Raw genomic sequence first — 8,154 nt, 5'->3', positions numbered from 1 at the left:
TTTGTTCTTTGATGAAATTATTCACTTGCATGGTGTGCCAAATACTATTGTTTCAGATCGTGATACTAAATTTCTTAGCCACTTTTGGAGATGTTTATGGGCTAAGTTGGGGACTAAACTGCTTTTTAGTACTACTTGTCACCCCCAAACTGATGGACAAACTGAAGTAGTCAATAGAACATTGTCTACTCTGCTTAGGGTTGTTTTGAAGAATAATAAGAAAATGTGGGAAGAATGCTTGCCTCATATTGAATTTGCTTATAATCGTTCATTGCATTCTACTACTAAGATGTGCCCTTTTGAAATTGTGTATGGTTTCCTACCTCGTGCACCTATTGATTTGTTGCCTCTTCCATCTTCGGAGAAGGTTAATTTTGATGCTAAAGAATGTTCTGAATTGATTTTAAAAATGCATGAGTTAACTAAGGAAAACATTGAGCGTATGAATGCTAAATATAAACTTGCTGGAGATAAGGGTAGAAAACATGTTGTGTTTGCACCTGGAGATCTTGTTTGGTTACATTTGCGTAAAGATTGATTTCCTAATTTGCGCAAATCAAAGCTAATGCCACGTGCTGATGGTCCTTTTAAGGTGTTAGAGAAAATAAATGATAATGCATATAAACTTGAGCTACCTGCAGATTTTGGGGTTAGTCCCACTTTTAACATTGCAGATTTGAAGCCTTATTTGGGTGAGGAAGATGAGCTTCCATCGAGGACGACTTCATTTCAAGAAGGGGAGGATGATGAGGACATCAATACCATTGTTACACCCACAGCCCCTACTGTTACATATACTGGACCAATTACTAGAGCTCGCGCACACCAATTAAATTACCAGGTACTTTCGTTTCTTGGTAATGATTCTAATGTTCGTGAGAATATGATGCTGCCTAAATTGGATACATTTGTTTTGCTTACAAATGAAGGGCCTAGCTTCGAGAAGGATGAACATTGGAGCAAGAACACGCATGGAGTTGATGGCATGCGCAAGGGGATCAAGAACGAAGTTACAAGTGATGATTTCAGGACTTTGAAGCCGCCATAAGGAGTGCATGAAGCCTTGGACGAAATATACAAGATGCCACTTCATAATATTCGTCCATAGGCTATTCTAGGTGCCGCGTCACCTTATTAATGGGCCAGGCCCATGTAATTTTGAAATACTTAAGTATAGGCTATTTTTAGAGTCCGTATGTGTGGGGAAACAATAGTTAGGGTTGGTTTCGGACCCCACCCTCAAGGGCCACAAAATTCCCCCCTCTTCCTTCATATATACAGCCCTTAGGGCGTCGTTTAGACTTTGGGGTTTTGTTTAGATTAAAAGTTCGCCATAGATGCATCTTCTCGTACTTCGTTTGTGTCCAACGACCAGACCAAGACGTCACAGAACCCCACCTTGATCAATAAAGCTTTCATCTTATATTCGCAATATCCAGATTGCAATCTCAGTTTCTTGCTTGTTCTTCATTTGCTTGCAGGAAACAGACCCTCGTGGTCAGGTTGATCATGCTCCGGCGTGGTCAATAACCCCTCGGAAATTGGTTTAGCGATTGCTAAGGCGCGACGTCTCGCACGTTCGTAGTCGGATCGTCAAGGTCGACTCCCCCAGAAACGATAGCCACCATCTCATCGAAACATCGAGACACCTTGGCCTCTATCAGTTGTTTCATTGGAACCGTCCTTAGGAACTGAGATCGGTGTATGTGATTTAAGATCAGCTACTACCACGCGTTGGGCCCGAAACCAATGGACCCTCTCGACTTATTAACCGCCCTGTCCTCTGTCCAGGAGTTGCAACTAGTTTCTGGTGTTTGTAGGATATGTGTTGGGGGCCATGCGTAGTGCTGGCCCTAGGGGTGGGCTATGATGCGATAGAGACACGAGGCATGGTGTACCGGGACGCCCGTTTGGTGCCTCGGGAACCCTGCTCTCATCGTTTGGGGCCGTGAGTGAAACCTCGGCCGGATCTCCTTGCGGATAGAACCCGAATAGGCGATAAACTTGGACTAGAGACTTGTGAGGTTAGTCAGGTCGTGGCCGACACCCTCGCTGGGCTTCCGCTTGAAGGTTGCCAAGTACATGTCGTGTAAATGGCGATAAGTGGTGAGAGCGTGTGTGAAGAAGTACACCCCTGCAGGGTTAACATCATCTATTCGAATAGCCGCGTCCGCGGTAAAGGACTACTTGGTTGCCTATACAGTTCATAGACAAGTGAAAGTGGATACTCTAAAATGCGCAAGATAAGCGTGAGTGCTATGGATGGCCTTCTTGTAGGGAGACGGGAGCGGATCCATAGTGGTGTATTGGTATGGTGAATATGTGGACTCGTGTGCGCCACCTCAAAAGAGTTACTTGCGGTCGTAGTTCAGGATAGCCACCGAGTCAAAGCTGGCTTGCTGCAATTAAACTCCACCACCCCCTTTGTTGATAATGATGCATATGTAGCTAGTTCTAATGTAAGTCTTGCTGGGTACATTTGTACTCACGTTTGCTTAATTTATGTTTTGCAGAGAGACTTCAGTCTCACTAGTAGTTCCGCAGGACTTCGACGTTTAGCTTGTTACCTCAGCTACGATCTTGTGCCCTCGGCAGGGTCTTGTAGATAGTCAGGCTTCTCAGCCTTTTTCATTTGTAGTTGTCTATACTCAGACAAGTTAAGCTTCCGCATGTGCTTATTGCTTGTATGACTTGAATGATGGGTCATCAGACGCATGTTTGTAATATCTGGCTCTTCGGAGCCTAATGAATAAATACTTTGAGTTGTAGAGTTTTGTTGTGATGCCATGTTGTATTTGCACATATCGAGCATATTGTGTGTATGATTTGAAATGCTTGGTATGTGTGGGATCCGACAACCTAGTTGTTTATCCTTGGTAGCCTCTCTTATCGGGAAATGTCTCCTAGTGCTTCCTCTTCGCCATGGTAGCTTGCTACTACTCCAGAACACTTAGGCTGGCCAGCATGTGTCCTTCTAAGTTCCTGTGTCTGTCCCTTTGGGGAAATGTCACGCGGTGTCTACCGGAGTCCTGTTAGCCCAGCTGCTACAGCCCGGATTCACTCGCTGATGACCGACACGTTCGTTGTTGGGTCATGTATGCCTGTCCCTGTAAGTTAGTGCCACTTTGGGTTTACGACTAGTCATGTCGGCTCGGGTTCTCTGTCATATGGATGCTAGCGATACTATCATATACGTGAGCCATAAGGCGCAAACGGTCCAGGGCCAGGTAAGGTGACACCCGTGGGAATACCGTGTGTGAGGCCGCAAAGTGATATGATGTGTTACATGCTAGATCGGTGTGACTTAGGATCGAGGTCCTGACAATGCCTACAACACCTTGAAGATGCCTGGGCCACTAGGAGTCATCACCATCCCATCGGATGAGACGGATGCAATTATTTGTGTGGACAAGATGTACCGGGACGCAGTTGCAGCGGATGCAGCGGCAGCACCAGTTCCCGCCAAGGAAAACAAATGAAAAAAGAGGGATTGTAGGAGCTCTGGCAAAGAGTCTGAGAAGCGTGCCCCATCGAGTGCATGGCACCCGTTGACGACGTGACGGAGTGTTCTAATAGCAAGAGATCCAAAATTGATGCACCCCAAGTGAAAAAGGTCCTGGAAGGGCTAGCTGGTGTTGATGGTACTTTCACTATCAGCGCCACCCTCGATGACAAATAGGAAAGCGCGCTTGTTGCCTTCCTGCGGGCAAATATCGATGTTTTTGCCTGGCAATGATCGGATATCCCCGGTGTTCCTAGGGAGGTAATCGAGCACCACCTTGTTGTCTGCCCACATGCCCAACTTGTCAAGTAGAAAGTTCGGAAGCAGGCCTTGGAGAGGCAACTGTTCATTGTAGAAGAGATCAAGAAACTTGAGGCAGCTGGTTTGGTCAGAGGAGTGCTGCATCCCACATGGTTGGAAAATCTAGTAGTAGTTCGAAAGGCTAATAGGAAGTGGAGGCTTTGCATAGACTTCGCAGATCTCAAGAAGGCTTGCCTGAAGACCCATTTCCCTTGCTGTGTATCGACTAGATTGTGGATTCCACTGGAGGTTGTGATTTACTCTCCTTTCTGGACGCATACTATGGGTATCACCAAATCTTCATGTCCAAGGAAGATGAAGAGAAGACGTCCTTCATCACTCCATGCGGTACGTATTGCTTCGTCCGCATACCATTCAGATTAAAGAGTGTCGGGTCCACTTTTTGCAAGGGCAATCCAAATTGGTTCTGAGGCACAGTTGCACAAAAACATAGAAGCTTATATGGATGATATTGTGGTCAAGACCAAGGATAGTGCCACCCTTATTCAGGATTTGGAGGAGATATTTGATAATCTGCGCAAGATCAATCTGAAGCTCAACCCGGAGAAGTGTGTATTTGGTGTTCCCTCCGGCAAGTTGCTTGGGTTCTTTGTATCCTATCACGGGATCGAAGCCAACCCCGACATGATCAAGGCCATTGAGCAAATCCAGGCGCCAAGGACAATTAAGGATGTGAGGCGTCTAACAGGATGTGTTGCAGCGCTAAGCAGATTCATCTCCAAGTCTGCCGAACACGCCCTGTCGTTCTTCAAAATTTTCAAGAAGGCCGGTCCGATGAAGTGGACCCTGGAAGCAGATGCAGCTTTGCAAGAGTTAAAGGCCTACTTGTCCTCTATGCCTACCTTGGTTGCTCCCAAACCCCAGGAGCCCTTGTTGCTATACTTGGCAGCAACCAACCAAGTGGACAGTGCGGCCTTGGTAGAGCAGTGAGAAGTGGATGAGGTAGAAAGTGAGCAGAGACCGGCGGAATCAGAGAAGGATCAGGACAACAATGAGAATGGCAACAAGAACAACCCCAAGGACGCGACAAGGAAGAAAGTGGTGCAGCGCCCAGTGTACTTCGTCAGCTCCTTATTACAGGGAGCTAGATCGAGGTACTCTGGCGTGCAGAAGTTGATCTTTGGTCTCGTTATGGCCTCAAGGAAACTTCGCCACTACTTACAAGCCCTCATGATCACGGTTTTTACTCGTTTCCCGTTGCAAAGGATACTCCGAAACCCTGAGGCTACCGGCAGAATAGTGGAGTGGGCTTTGGAGTTATCCAGCTTTGGTTTGAAGTTTGAGAGCACATCAACTATTCAGAGCAGGGCGTTGGCAGCGTTTATTATAGAATGGATGCCAACCCCTGATGAGGAAATGACAGAGACGGTTATCCCCGGCAAGGAATTGCCCCAAGAATGGATTATGTATTTTGATTGTGCTTTTTCCCTACAAGGTGCAGGAGCTGGCGTGCTCCTTGTCACCCCCTCTGGGGAACACTTAAAGTACGTCATCCAAATGCATTTTGCCCAGGAAGAAGCCACCAACAATACAACAAAGTATGAAGGGCTCCTTGCCGGGCTCAGGATTGCAGCAGAATTGGGAATTAAGGATCATTCGAGAAGATTCACAGCTTGTGGTGAGTCAAGTCAACAAAGATTATCAAAGTCCATTGATGGAGGCATACGTGGAGGAAGTGAGGAGATTGGAGGAGCGCTTTGACGGATAGCAAATAGAGCATGTACCCCGTGTGGAAAATAGCATAGTTGATCATCTGTCAAAGTGTGCTACGCAAAAGCTTCCTGTGGAACCAAGGACTTTTGTTCTCCATCTCACTCAGCCCTCCGTATCCCCAGCAACAATGGCCCGTAAGAGGAGAAAGTTGGACTACAATAAGCCTCTCCCGGTAGAGCCGTCCGCTCCCGGCAAAGACCCTGCCGGAAACAACTCCTCGCAGCTTGCCGGAAACAACTCCACACAGCCTGCCGGACCACCCCCTCCAGTCGAGCCCATGGACCCTGTTGGTTCTATATCCTGCATATCTCGTAGTAGGGGTCCTAAGCTAGGAGTCTTGGAGCGATTGTAACATGGACACAGGATTTTACCTAGGTTCGAGCTCTCTGGAAGAGATAATGCCCTACATCCTGCTTTTGATTGTATTGATATGAGGATAGTACATAGTACAGGTATCTACCACGAGATTGTAGTAATGAATATGAGATTGTCTATTGACTAGCCTGGCCTCGGTTTATATATGCACCACAGGCCTAGGGTTTAGAGGAGTCCTTATCTTGTGCGCCAAGTCTTGTATAATCCTCCTTGTATTCGGCATGGGCTGCCCGAAGTGGCCCATTAGTGAATCATCATGGGGGTCCTCGGCCCGGCCCACTAGTCGGGAGACGACGTGGTGACTATCACCTAGTCCAGGACACCGTCAGTAGCCCCCTGAACTGGCCTTCAAGTTGAGGACGCTCCTTGGTTGTTCCGAATAATTCTTCGTCTTCGATTGTCGGTCTTGAAAATTGGTTCAACAAATCTTCCCATGTCCGATCTTGATGGTCACCGAGCTGAATCCGAAGAGTTTACGTGTCGGGCATCCAAGGAGCCCCTTTAAGTTATCGGCCTTTATCAATTACTTGTAAGTTTTTTTAAGCCACACTAGGGTTTGAAGTGTTTCCCATGCGACGGTGTCCTCTTGCTTCCGAGCTCTAATGCCAAACTAAATCCGACATGTCTTTTCATAGCCGAGCTCCAACACTATTCGGCATTCAAGGTATCCTCTTGCGTCCGAGCTCGAATGTTGAACTAAATCCGAGGCGTCTTTTCACAGCCGAGCTCCGACGATGGTTGGCATCCGAGGTATCATAGATTACCTTGGCCTCTGAAAATTTGAATGAGTTCATCCGAGCTTAAATGCGGGAGTAGTCTTCTATGGAACGAGCCATTCGAATCCAAGCTTTATGCCGGACTGCTTCCGAGCTCCAACACCGTACTAAATCCAAGCTCTGATAATGGTCAGCATCCGAGGTGTAATAAACTACCTCGGTCTTTAAAAGATTGAACGAATTCAGCCAAGCTTAATACCGGAAATGCACTCTATGGAGCCAGCCACTGGCGCTCGAGCTTTATGCCGGACTGCTTCCTAGGTGGTGCACCACCATGACTACGGGCTGATTTTTTATGAATGATTGGTGCAATTTATTCTTTGTCAAGATATGATTACTATGATGTGGAACAAATAGAAGAATTTGTTGCTTCTTATGCTAATGGTATATATGATTACTATGATGTGGAACAAATAGAAGAATTTGTTGCTTTTATGGGTGCTTATGAAATTGAATCTATGTTTAAAAAGTTTGAAGATATTGATGATGCTTGTTATAGATCTAAAAATTTAGCTATCCTCAAATATTGCTATGAGAATTATGAATACAATTGTGAAATTAATGCTCTTATTAAGAAAGTCTCCGCTGTCCAAGAAGAGACTAATATTTTGCAGGAATCTATGGAAGAAGAAATTGATGAAACTGTGAGCTCATTGGATGAAAAAGATGAGGAGTAGAGCGAAGAACAAAAGGAGGAAGAGCGGATTGATCACCCGTGCCCACCTTCTAATGAGAGTAACTCTTCAACTCATACATTTTTAAATTCCCCTTCATGCTTACCGAAGGATGATTGCTATGATGACTGTTATGATCCCTATGATTCTTTTGAAATATCCCTTTTTGATGATGCTTGCTATGCTTGTGGCCAAGATGCCAATATGAATTATGCTTATGGAGATGAACTTGCTATAGTTCCTTATGTTAAACATGAAATTATTGCTATTGCACCCACGCATGATAGTCCTATTATCTTTTTGAATTCTCCCAACTACACTATATCGGAGAAGTTTGCACTTATTACGGATTATATTGATGGGTTGCCTCTTACTACCGTACATGATGATTTTAATAGATATAATATGCATGTGCTTGCTGCTCCTACTTGCAATTATTATGAGAGAGGAACTATATCTCCACCGCTCTATGTTTCCAATACGATAAAATTGCAAGAAACGGTTTATACTATGCATTGGCCTTTACTAGGTGTGCATGAATTGTTCTTTTATGACATGCCGATGCATAGAAAGAGAGTTAGACTTCGTCATTACATGATATATGTTACTTTGTGCTCACTCCTAAATTACAAATCATTGTTAATTAAAATTGGCTTTGATATACCTTGGGATCCGGGTGGATTCACTACTTGAGCACTATATGCCTAGCTTAATGGCTTTAAAGAAAGCGCTGCCAGGGAGACAACCCGGAAGTTTTAGAGAGTCATTTATTTCTGTTGAGTGCTTTCATATA

Source organism: Triticum urartu, chromosome 5A (assembly GCF_056163025.1).
Source record: "Triticum urartu cultivar PI428250 chromosome 5A, HENAU_Tu73, whole genome shotgun sequence".
NCBI lineage: Eukaryota > Viridiplantae > Streptophyta > Magnoliopsida > Poales > Poaceae > Triticum > Triticum urartu.
Note: the sequence above shows the minus strand (reverse complement) of the source record.